Source organism: Ambystoma mexicanum, chromosome 9, assembly GCF_040938575.1.
Source record: "Ambystoma mexicanum isolate Mex_15411 chromosome 9, UKY_AmexF1_1, whole genome shotgun sequence".
In the NCBI taxonomy this organism is placed as follows: Eukaryota; Metazoa; Chordata; class Amphibia; order Caudata; family Ambystomatidae; genus Ambystoma; species Ambystoma mexicanum.
In genome coordinates this window covers 271,896,973-271,909,946 of record NC_090931.1, presented here as the reverse complement: position 1 = coordinate 271,909,946, position 12,974 = coordinate 271,896,973, and positions in this window count along the sequence as shown.

Genomic DNA, 12,974 nt, shown 5'->3' with positions numbered 1-12,974 from the left:
GCTTTCTTCCCTTGCCATAAGAATCGGAGCATGGCTCTTTTGGTTTCAGTAAAGAAACCAATCGGGATCTTGATGGGTAACATTTGGAAGGGGTATTGGAATCGAGGGAGGGATACCATCTTTATTGCATTAAGTCGACCTAGCCAAGATATTGTGAGCTTATCCCATCTTGCCAGGTCGGACCGGAACTGGTTTAGTAAGGTGGGGAAGTTAGCCTCATATAGGTCACTCAGCTTTTTCGTAATTTGTATCCCCAGGTACTGTAGTTTTGTGTGTTCAATTTTAAGGCCCATGGGAGAGAATTTGGTGTTATTTTCATCTTCTGAGCCTTGGAGGGGAAAGAGTGTTGACTTGGTTTTATTTACTTTGAACCCGGATAGTCTACCGTATTCTTCCAGCAGGCAGAGGGCCCGAGGGATGGAAGAAAGGGGGTTAGTAATGTGGAGGAGGATGTCATCTGCATAGAGGGCGATTTTGTATTCCGTCGACCCCATTCGAATACCCTCTAGGACGGGGTCGGCCCTCATCGTTATTGCCAGGGGCTCTAGTGAGAGTGCAAAGAGAATTGCCGAGAGGGGACATCCCTGGCTAGTCCCACGCTGCAAATTAAACCATCTGGAATATTCACCGTTCACGAATATTGAGGCTTTAGGATCTGAGTATACTGCCTGTAGTGCTGTCCTAAACCTCGTGCCCATTCCCACTTTACATAATACCGCTTTTAGGAATCCCCATTCTACCCTGTCGAAGGCCTTTTCTGCGTCGATAGAGAGTAGGACCGGGTCATTATCTAGGGTCTGGGATGTATGGATGAGGTGGAGGGTTTTGCGCATCGTGTCAGCTCCCTGTCTCCCGAGTATAAATCCAACCTGGTCTGGGTGTATGAGTTGCGGGATTAGCGTTTCCAGCCTTGCAGCCAGGATTCTAGTGTAGATTTTCGCATCCAGGTTAAGCAGGGAGATGGGGCGGTATGAGGCACATTTCGTGGGATCCCTCCCTGTCTTGGGGATCACTGTGATCAGTGCCCTGTGAAGGAGTCCGGGGGTTTCCCCGTGTCCATTATCTCATTGAAAAGGGTCGTCAGGAAGGGAGACAGTGTTGCAATGAAAGTTTTATAGAATCCGGCAGTGTAGCCATCTTCCCCCTGGGATTTACCTAGGGTTAGCCTCTTTATGGCAGTTTGGACTTCCGATTCTATGATAGGGGATTCTAACAATTCGGCTTCTTGTTGTGATATACGGGGGACAATTATTGAGGACAGGTACGTTTCTGTATCTATTTGTTCAAAGTTCGCTTCCGAGGAATAGAGTGCCTCGTAAAAGTTGGCAAAGGATTCGGGGATAGTGGTGTGAGCGTGTGATGTTGGGGAGTTATCCTCAGAGATTTCTAGTACTCTTCGTTCAGCTCTCTGCTCTTGAAGCCTGGCAGCGAGAAGCGCATCTGACTTGTCCCCCTTTTCGTAAAATTTTTGTTTCAGAAACCTTAATTTGCGCACCACTTGTTCGTGTTCTAATAGTTTCAGTTTGTTTCTTTTCTCTCTGGCTCTACTCATTTTTATGGGGTCTAATTCTGCATTTGGGTCAGGTTTGCTCTCCAGTTGGTGGATTTCTGTTCGTAGCCTCTGTTCGATAAGGTTACGTTCTCTCTTTTTTGAGGAACGTTCTCGTATCAGAATCCCCCTCCAGGTAGCCTTCCCTGCCTCCCAGACGGTCTGCTTGGACGTCTCCCCATTGTCGTTTGTTTCGAAGAATTGGGAGATTTCCATCTCCATTTCGGCTCTGAAGACAGCGTCTTTCCAGAGGCTCTCATTGCAGCGCCATTTGCCACTCCGGGTCGGCAGATTCGCCCACTGAATGTCTGTGAGCACCATGTCGTGGTCTGACCATGTGATCGGGGTTATGCCTGCTTTAGATGTAGCCTCAGCGAGGTCTCTGGATAGATATATGTAGTCAATTCGGGTATACGTATTGTGCGGAGCGGAGTAGAAGGTGTAGCCGTGTTCTTCGGGATGATGTGCCCTCCACGCATCTTTCATATTATACATTTCCATCATTTGCGCAAGCTCAGTTGGCTCAAGTCTGTTCTGGTGACTGGTGTTGGGGTTCCCAGGTTTACGGTCTTTGATCGGGTCCGCCCATTGGTTAAAGTCTCCGCCTAAGATAATGTGCCCGGTGGTTTCTAGTATTATCTTGGGAATCGTTCTGGAGAGGAATCTCGATTGACCCGTGTTCGGGGAGTACAGGGTCGCAATTGTTACGTTCACCTTACCTATTTGCCCGTTCACGAGCAGAGCTCGTCCTTCCACGTCAGATCATGTCCTGGTAGGGGTGAATGCTATGTCTTTCCTGATGAGGATTCCCACCCCTCCTTTTCTAAGCAGGCCAGAGCCCCAGTATTCATTCCCAACTTGTTTCCCAAGGATTGGTCTTTCTTCTCCTTTTATATATTTCGTTTCCTGCAGGAAGAGGATGTCTATTTCAGCCCTACGGAATTCTCTGGCGACGAGGGACCGTTTCGTCGGTGAATTGAGTCCTTTTACATTGAGTGTCCCGACTCTCAAGGAGACATTTTTCCTTGTGTTAGTGTCTGTTGTCATTGCTCTTTCTCATGGGAAACAGTCTCTTCGTGAGTGATTGGTAATGCTTTGTACTCGTGGATTGCTTGCTGCTGTGCTTGTTTTGGTTTAATATGTGCGCTGCTTTGACCCGCCTCGGCCCTGTGGCCTTTCCCTCACCCTCCCTCCATCCCTTCCCCAGTCCTAATTGAAGGCGTCCGATCGAACCCGGCATGTTGCTCCAGGTCGGCATCGGACCACTTTGGGGGGCTGTTACTTCACGCCCCTCAACCAAATAGGTCATCTTTGTCCGGAGTGAGCCCCTCCTTGGTTCCCCCCTAATTTTGGTCATTAGAGTTAGGGAAACGTGTATGTGTTCGTATCTCCTCATTACATCATTCGCTTATTTAATTGGAACTGTCTTCCCAGTGTCGCTTGGGTTCAATTATCTGCTTCTGGGGAGATGTTGCCTCTCCGGAATTTTCGTGACCCCTTTACTTTCTTTCTCCTGGGGCCTTGGATTCGCCACTCTCGTCCTTCTCCATGTGTCTCTCCCAGGCCGTCCACCTCTCTCTGAGTGCCAAGGAGGTTAGATATGCACGTTTGTATTTCCTTCTCGGATCTCAGCCTGACCCTGGTTCCCTCATATTCGAATGAAAGTGAGAAGGGGTAGCCCCACCTGGTATCGAACAATCTTTTCTTTGAGCATCTTTGTGAGCGGACCGCATGTTTTCCTGAGAGCCAGGGTCAGGGAGGAAAGGTCTTGATAAATTGAGATTCGTGTTTCTCCTAGCGTGATCTCGTCGCTCCTTCTGGCTTTTTCGAGAATTCTGGCTTTGTCTCTGAAGCGATGGAATCGGGCAAGAACCGATCGTGGACCACCCGTGGGGCCACCTGCTCTGTGTATTCGTTCCGTTATCGGTTCATCCACTTCATCATCTGCTGTGAGGAGTTTAATAATATTGTGAAGTGTTTCCTTGAGGTCTGCCTCCGTTTCCCCCTCTTTCTCAGGAATTCCAAAGATGCGTATATTGTTCCTTCTTTCTCTATTTTCCAAATCATCCAATTTGAGTCTGAACTCATCTTCTTTGCGTTCCAGGTCCTTTATTCTCTGTTCGAGTTGTATCTCTAACGTATCGATTGAGGTCTGGTTATTTTCCACCCCTTCAAGCCTGTCCTCCATGCTATCGAGTCTTTGGGTGATCCTGTCTATTTTGCCTCCTATGTTACTGCCCAAGTTCTTTATTTCGCCCAGAAGGGCAGCAATGTCTCCTTTCGTTGCCGCCGCTAGTTCATTTTCCTTAGTGATGTTGTTTGCCATTGCTGGTTCAGTCAGAGCGGGAAGGGTGGGGGCGTAGGCGAAGTGCAGGAGCTTGTGCTTGAAGTTCATGCGGAGTTTTCTTCAAAGCGAGAGGCAGAGGAGGCACACGCCCCTGTTTTGGGGGCCTTACCCTCTGTACTAATCCGTTAGAAGGCACATAGGGTAGTTCCTTCTTGGCAGTGGTGGGTTGGTTGCAGCTTTAGGTTTGGGTATTCTAAATACACTGCTGAGATGCTGGCGGGGAGTGTGTACTTGGTTCCTTTGAATAGAGGAGGCACACACCCTGTGTCCAGGGGCCTTTCCCTCCATTTGATATGGTTTTGGTTTCGCCTGCGAGGTGTACACCGGAGGGGCCGCAGGTCTGGAGATGCCTCGCGCGTGTTCTCAGGAGAGTCGGAGCACTGTTTGGTTCACGTGCCGCGATTTGGGGTCTCACCTCTGGTTTCCCTCCGGTGTCGCTCTCCCCGTTTGACACTACGGCGTTCTGTGCCGGGGTTCGTGGTTCTGAGGGTTGTCCCGGTCACCTCCACTACTGGTGGGTCCACGGCCGACTATACTTCCGGTGGGTTTCTCGTCTCGGTTTCAGGAGCGCGTGTGATTTACCGGTGGGGCCCCTCTACAAGGTGCAAAGAGGCCGGTCCGTGGGTGCACCTCGCTTCTGAGGTGGAGCCGGGCGTGTCGTGTGGTCTCTCCTTGTTTTGGTTCCCGGGTGATCCGTTAGGTAGTCTGTTGGTCACTTGAGGGGGAGGCCTTCTCTCTGGTAGGTGCTTCGGCGCCGTTATGTCCCCCTCTGGAACGTCAGGATCCGGCAGGTCTGCACCGGATAGTCGCGGGGGGCTTTTGGGGTGGGGACCAAGATGAGGCGTCGAGTCCTGAGCCACTCGCGAGGGGTGGGTCCACGGCCACTATCCGATGCGGTCCGGGGGCGATGGGGTGCAGGTGTCGGGCGGCCCTGAACTCTGTGTTCGGCTGCTCGAAGAGGGGCGGGCAGTTAACAGGCCTCGCCTCGCGTTGTGGGTCCTTCGTGGATGCCAAGCAGGGGGGTTATCTCGAGCGGGGGTTGGGTGGGTTCAGGGCTAGGGCACCCACCTGGTTATGTCAGGTATCTGCTCAGGGCCGTGATCCTCCGCAATCGCATAGGCTCCGTTCGCGGGTTCTTGTTGTGGGCTATTGCCGAGAATGCCCTGCAGCGCACGTGTGCCAGATTGGTTTCGCTTTCTCTCCGGTTCGGATGGCCGCAGCTTGGGAGTCGAATTTCGTCGGGATCCCAGGTCCGTTTTCGGTCTGGATTTTTCCCAGTGTTGGGGGAGATATTCGTACAGTAGCTTCACGCTTTTTCTCCGGGGGGGGGGTCCAAAAAGTGGGGGCTCAGTCCATCTTTTGGGGCGGCTGCAGCGGAGCTCACGCAGAGTCCATGGATATCTCTGCGCCCCCTGGTGGCCAGTCCCCTCTGACTCTTCTAACCTCTCAACCTCTCTCCCTGTACTCCGCTCCCTTCTCTCACCTCTCTCTGCCTCTCCTTCAACGCTACTCCACTTTGGTCTTACTGGTTTCTCCCTCTGCTCCCATCTCCACTCTCTCCAACTCTTTTCACCCACTCTACCTGTACTCTGCTTTTCTCTCTCTCCAGCCTTCATGTTCTGTTCTTACCAAATCCTTCTACCTCTACTCCTGTCTACATCCTCCTGGTCTTCCCTCTCTCCAACACTACTCGTTCCCAACACTACACCTACCTCTACTCTCTGCCACTCATCGGTTTCTCACGTTCTTCTTTCCTTCACCCCTCCATTCTCCCCTCGCCCCCGCACACACACACCCACCCACACACACAGCAGGTCTCACAGCCTCCTCTCTTTCTACTCTTAGCTTTCAATTCAGTCGAACACAACTCAATTAGTGCCACTCTCACAGCCAATACCTTACCTTCACTCTCACAGCACGCCCACAGTGTCCTCAAATCTTCTCTATCTTCTGCTTCCTCGTCGCTCATCTCTTGGCCCACCTACTGCACTCCTGACCTCACCCAAACACCTTTCACCCATTTCTGAGCTGGCTATGCTTGTATAGCCCATGCTACACCATTCTGGAGATCCTCTTGGCTTCCATTGGTCTCCCATGTCATATGCTCACCATGGCTAAATTCTCCCTCTAGAGGGGTTGGGACTTCCTATAGGGAAACCTTTGAAAGGATGTTAGCCCTGTATCTTTTCAGTCTCTCTTTGTGTGGCAACAACCATTTTCTCAGGCTGCTCGTTTTCCTTCCATCTAGGTTTGGGAAAGATTTCCGTTTCTCCTGCGGTCTCTTTCCATGTACAATCCTTGTTTCATTTTCCTTCTGATTCCATGAGTTACGTCTGGGGTTGGTGGGTTGGGTGTTGAAGGGCTCCGTCCTTTAGGGAATGGTAAATTCCTGTTGATTTGCACTCAAGTCTTGAATCGTTTCCTTGGTTCCAGTCTATGTTTGTTTTGCTGTAGTCAGGTGCATTCAGGGAGTTGTTCTGAATAAGATTTTAAAAAGGTTTGCAGGCATTCTGGTAGCGACAGTGTTACCAATTGATTTATAGAGGTCTAGGCACTCTGGCCAGTCAGGGACTGGGGTCGCTCTGACCTCCCCCATAGCTCTGCACCCTTATGATGTATGGGGATATTACCCTGTCACACAAAACATCCTTTCTCTTTTAGGATTAAAAGTATAAAATTTATTTGTCTTTTATGGTCTTCACACAGTTTTGGGTTGAGACACAATAATGTTATTGTAGGGATCAAGACGTCCTCAGGGCATACAATATACTTGTGAACATATATGCATACAGGCCTGTTCTGGATCTTTGTATTGAATAAGATAGGCATTTCGGCAACTACTTGTGTTATAGGCTATGGATCTTCAATCAATACCTTATTGCAGATATATTCCGAAAGCCTTGACCCTCCTCCAAACCCTAATTAGACTGCACAGAAGTGGTAAGGCACCCCCTTCCAATTACAAGAGCCTGAAGCTCCCTCTACGCAGACCCAAAGCTGCAGCATAAAAAAAGGATATGTTTTCCTTTAAGGGAAAGCATTTCAATTCACCTGTTATTGGTAGAGTGCGTTTATCCACTGTTACAAGCTCCCTAGTAACACCAGAGAAGCAATTTCAGCAAGATAGAGCAAAATGCAGGATACAATGTTGCCAGCCCAAACTTTTCAACTGTGGAATGTATGACCCGGGAAACAGAGTTACAAAAACACAAAAGTAAGGTTCACCTTCTCTTCATCAATTACATAGGGAAACTCCTTCTGTTCAGTACAAGAGCTTTGGGTCCGGCTGGATCAAGCTTTGGGCTTTCTGAGACGAGAATGGGAAGTTCTCCCATAAGCCTGACAAATATTACAGAAGTTTTGGTTGGGGTACAAGTCTTGAGAGCTGGCCAATGAGGTAGAAAGGGACTGGAAACTGGAGACTGGCCGGTGACGTGCTACTGTGACTGTTCACAGTAGCCTGCAGTCTTCCTTCTAGCCTCGCTCGCCAAACTGCCTGCTGCCCGATACCCGCAGCTGTCTCCCACCTTGAACTCTGTTGAAGCTGAAAGCGCCCTAAAACTGACTTGACCCTGTCAAGCACCAAGTACTTCTACAGCAAGGTTCTATCCCCCTGGCCCTTCTCCAAAGGCCCATTGTGACATTTTACAACCCATTGATCCCTTTGTGTTGAAACCAAGTATCCTTGAAGTATTGCGATTAATTACTCTACCAACTACCCTCCTGTGAGTATCCAGAGTGCATCCCGTTTCCTTCTTCGAAACGGTCTGTCCTCTGCATTCCTTCAGAGGGTGGGTTGTATTTTGTAGTGTGCTAGAACTGTCTGTTGTGATAATTATAAAGTAGACATTTGTGTACAACCTTGACTGGACAGTCCCTTTCATCACTGGGTAATAATTGTATTTTTGCTGTCTTGCAACAACCAACAATCCACAACCTTTCGGAGATAAGCCTGCCACTCGGTCCACATTCCCAAAATTGGATAAGGAGGTTTATAATTGGCTTATGTTTCCAATTTGTTAGGATCCCTTCTCGTGTACTAGAGGTGTGGGGCTGATTGATGGTTTAAAAAACGATATTCATCCCCGGACCACTGGTGCCCCGGAAGTTGATTCGTCACAGGACCTCTCCAATACCGTTTTTTAGGATTCTCCATTAGTCTCTGCAAGGGCAGTTTGGCTACCTGGCCTAAATCTAGATCTGAATGCTCCCTTTAGCATCCATACCTCAGAATGCAAAGTTATGAAACATTCTATTTTGGTCAACATCGCTATTGAGACTTACTAGCAGATAATTTTTAGGCAGAGAAGCTGTTGTGCCTTATGTGGTGATCAACACACTGTTCCCGATAACTGCACCAAACCTTGCAGCCATTGGAGTCAATGGGAAAATCACAGATCCCATTGAATTGAATGGGTGGATGGATCCCATTTGTGAAGAGGCAGTGTACTGGGTGACGAGATCGATGTAGCAGCTGATGTGTGCCCTGGACATGCATGTAGAGGCATGGGGCATGTGGGGGCTGTGAGGACCCTGAGGGCATCCTCACTCTTCCCCCCCAATATCCTCTGCTCAGGTGGCCAGGGAAGGGTCATCTATTTTGGATTCTGACCCTGAGGGTGGATCTGCGAGGGAGGATCACCTGGGTAGAAGAGCCTTGGGGAATGGAAGTGGGGGGATGTCTTTGGGTGAGACACAGTATCGCCCATTTCCATTTCATGATGATTCTTCAGTCCCAGGAGACTTTATGGGATATTGTCATCCTGGCCCCTTTTCTTCCTTTCAGGATGACCCTGGAAAAAGCCATCAATGTAGTGACACTAGGTGGAGGTTAACTAGGATGATGTTTCCGTATTCAGGAAAGGTAAACACATTTCAACCCCTAATATTGTTTCTGAGAAACATCAGGCCAAAATAGTTTTAAACAAATAAATAAAATCAAGATTTGTGCATAGCCCCACTTTCCCTTGTGATAGTATACCTTACACTCCCCCTTCCTTCATATGTTGTCATTCATTTGCACTTATTTCCCCTCAGTCATACCACTCGAGTACTGGGACGAGGACGAGTTTTGCTCACCAAAATGCAGGTACACCACTTTGGTACTGAGACGATGAAAAGGCCTGGAAACTATTGTGACGGTCAGGCATGTCCAGAGAACACCAGTAATTGGCAATCGGACTTGAGGGCTCGAACCTACAACCGGTTAATAGGTCAAATGTGCATAAAAGGTGGAGCAGCCAGCAAGGAAGGGGGAACCAGTAAAAGAGACACTGGGCTGGGAGAGGCGGGCCGAGAGGTGAGAATTCTTGCATAGAAGGGGACTGTGATGCCAGGGCTGGAGCGAGTTGTGAGAGGGTCAAAGCTCCCAAAGTCCTTTGTGCCTGGCGCCCATAGCGGGAGCTGCAGAGCACGGAGGACTCCAGTGCTGCAGGCCACATGTAGCATCCGCGAGTGAGGAGCGGAGCTACCAGCAATCCACAGCGAGATTCGCAAAAGGTGAGCACTGCTCGCAGAGCTACAGGGAAGTGTGTGCGGAGCCGAGAATGAAGAGAGAACGCCCAGAGGAGCCGCCGAAGACTGGTGAGTGAATCAGAGGGAAGACTCATACCAGGGCCCTCCTGGAGCTACCACAGAGCATATGGGGATGCCGGATGAATGGAAATATGTGTGCAATTAACCGTGAACCCAAAGTGAGGGTTATTTGAAACACTATGAGCAAACGCTGAACTATAAGTAAAGGAATTTCAATAAAAATAATAATAATAATTTAGCATTTATATATCGCTACGAACCCTCAGGTATCTGAGCGCTGGTTATTATTACCCACGGTGTGTGGTGCTCATTTATCGAGCTCAGAAGGATGAAAGGCTGAGTTTGGCCCTGCCGGGATACAAACCTGTGTCAGCAGGCTCTTGTCATGATGCCTACCCCTGGAGCACCAGGCCAGGCCCAGTACCCCCGGGAGCAGGCATCACGCCCCCGGGTAAAAGCCCAGCGGCCCTTTATAGGGGCTCTTTGGACTCTGTCCTTGCGCCGTTGGCGCCAGGCTCATGTTGGACATCAGTCCTGGCGCCATAAGCGCCAGGCTCATAAGGGGAAGTGTTTGGTGCACTTACCTGAAGCAGACCATGCTGCACACTCACCTGATGCAGACCATGCTGCATGAAGAACCAAGCCAAATGAGGCTTAGGAGGAACTATTTTTCTGATGGAACTATTTTGTTACTTGGGTGGGGCTGTGGAAGAATACACACCTGGAACTTCTGCCAAAGCTATTTAAGCCACGCCCGGACAGCCACACGTGCTTCGCGTTGTTCTGCATCCCAGCAGCTGAACGCTCACCGTGTCTGCTCCTGCACCTGGACTCCAGCCACGCCCGCCTCGAACCTGGAACGCCTGGAAGGGAATAAGAGAAGAGAAAGGTGAAAACCAAGAACTTATTCAACCTTCTTACCTCATCCAGAATCTTCACGCCAGCATTCCTGAAGGAAGACTTCCATTTAAAAGCACTGCCTTGCTCGCTGCAGCGCCGTGCTTCACTCACCTGTTCCCGAGACGCCGCCCGGCTCCATCGCGGCTCTCAGCACGGGTCGCCACATCTCTGCACCTAGGGGAGAGAAGAAGAGACAAAAGGTGAGCAAGGGAACACAAGAGGAAAGCCGAATTTTCAGCCATATTACTTACCGGCTTTTCTTGGTGAACCATTCCACATCTCGGGTCGGCGCCGCATCTTTGGCAGGTACCGCACCCCGGCCCCTAAGGGGAAAGGACATTTTCAGCCATATTACTTACCGGCTTTTCTTGGTGAATAATTCCACATCTCGGGTCGGCGCCGCATCTTTGGCAGGTACCGCACACCGGCCCCTATGGGGAAAGGACAAAAGACATTACTGGGGAATTATAAAGACATTTAGAGGGGTCGCCCTCATCACTAACTCACCTGATTTTACCACCAGCAATTTAACCCCTCAACACATCGCCTTTGTTCTGCACCTGAAATAAAGGTCAGGAAAGACAACATAAAAGGAGGCTCACACTTGAACTTTTACATCTTCATACTTACGGCGTATTACTCAGAAAAGTCAAGTGGATGTGCCAGCGCCATTATGAAAACCAGTGAAGTAACTGGACGAACGCGCGCCCCTGCACCAGAAGCAGGATGGAGAGTTCATCCTTCCAAACCATAAGGTGAGCTTAAACCGGGGGTATTGGAGGAATCAGAGAAGAACGAAGAGGGGAAGGGGGGAGCAAGCAATTTATTCGGCAGACAGTTAATCCCCTTTCTCATCTGCAGAAGGATAATCCTACGGGCCCGACAAGCAAGAGTTGGGGGTCGTGTTCAATAGGTGGTCCGAATTCTGCGCATCACGCTTGAAGAGTCCACAGCAACCCAGACCAGCACCTCCGTGGGAGCCAGGTGAGCGTTACAGAACGCGAAGCCTTCCTACAAATCCCCACCCAGGCGCTATGGAAACTTCCGAGACTGACCAGTTGGCCCAACTACTGGGGGAATTACGGGCCGAAGTACACGCCGCTCGTCAAGAAACTAATGCTCTCAGGAGGGAAGTGATTGTAACAAAGGAAAGAGCTGATGACCTGGCTAGACAGCTTTTGCAAGGTAAAGCTGGGAAAACCCCTTTACCCGGTTCCGGAGGGAACCCCGCTCCTGTGCTTTCCAGTAACCCGGTGCAGATAAATCTACCTGGAAACATGCCGCTGGCCCCACCCGAACGCTTTGCTGGGGACCCCAAACGATTCGCCGTATTCATGAATCAGTGTCATTTGCATTTCCTGTGCAGACCTGGGGCCTTCCCTAATGACCAAACCAAGGTAGCCTTTGTATTGTCATATCTCAGCGGCAGTGCTGCCGATTGGTCAGTTCCACTGGTAACTCAAGACGACCCGATTCTTCGTGATTTTCAAGGATTTCAAGCAAGCATGGAAAGGTTATTTGCTCGTCACTCCCAGGGGCAGGCTCTAGATGACGAACTTCTATCCCTGCGACAGGGCAATCAAGACCTCCTTTCCTACATTACAACCTTTAATAGACTAATTGTGGAAACTGGGTGGCCAGAAGATAAAAGAATCACGTTATTTTATCGAGGTCTACGCGGAGAACTTAAAGATGTCCTGGCACAAGTTGTAAATCCGCCCCAAGAATGCTCAGAATATATAGACTTAGTGGTCCAATTGGATCACAGACTGCAAAACAGAAAAGCTGATCGGTCCAAGTTTGAGACCCGGGTGTTAGTCAAGACCCACGCTAACCTCAAGGGGGCTGAAGCCTCTGAGCCAATGCAAATCGGAGAAGTTAAAGGACCTTTAACGCAAAAGGAACGTGAAAGAAGACGGCAAATGCACCTATGTCTTTATTGTGGATCCTCTGGACTCTTTCTACGAGATTGCCCAGCAAGGCCGCCCAGGAAGGTGGTAGGAGCCGCTGATAAAATCCATGAAACCTCTGTATCGGGAAACGCCCCCGCCCGACAAGCGTAGGGGTCCGCTTGCCGAGCTTGAAAACAAACGCTCAGACCACGCATTTCACTGTGCCAATGGTCCTCGTAGATCCGGAACAGCCTAAGCGGTTGCATGCAATAAAGGCATACATCGATAGTGGGGCTATAGGAAACTACGTGGATCGTGAATTGGTCTCCAGGATTCACCTTCCCCTGCGTCTTAAAACCAGCAAAGATGTCATCACCACAGTTGATGGAACTGAAATTGCCTCGGGACCGCTAACACATTCCACAGCTGAGGTGACACTTGTAGGTCCGGGGGGCTTATCATCTGGTACGAGTAAAAGAAGGCGACGAATGGAAAACGGCCTTCCATACAAAATATGGACTAATCGAATACCAGGTGATGCCTTTCGGGTTGTGCAACGCGCCTGCTGCCTTCCAATTCTTCATGAATGATGTCCTTCGGGAACTTATCGATGTCTGTGTTGTCGTGTATATCCATGACATTCTGGTGTACTCCTCTTCGGAATCTGATCACAGAAAACATGCCAGGGCCGTCCTTGAGAAATTGCGCCAGCACAAACTGTTCGCAAAGCTGGAAAAATGCATTTTCCATA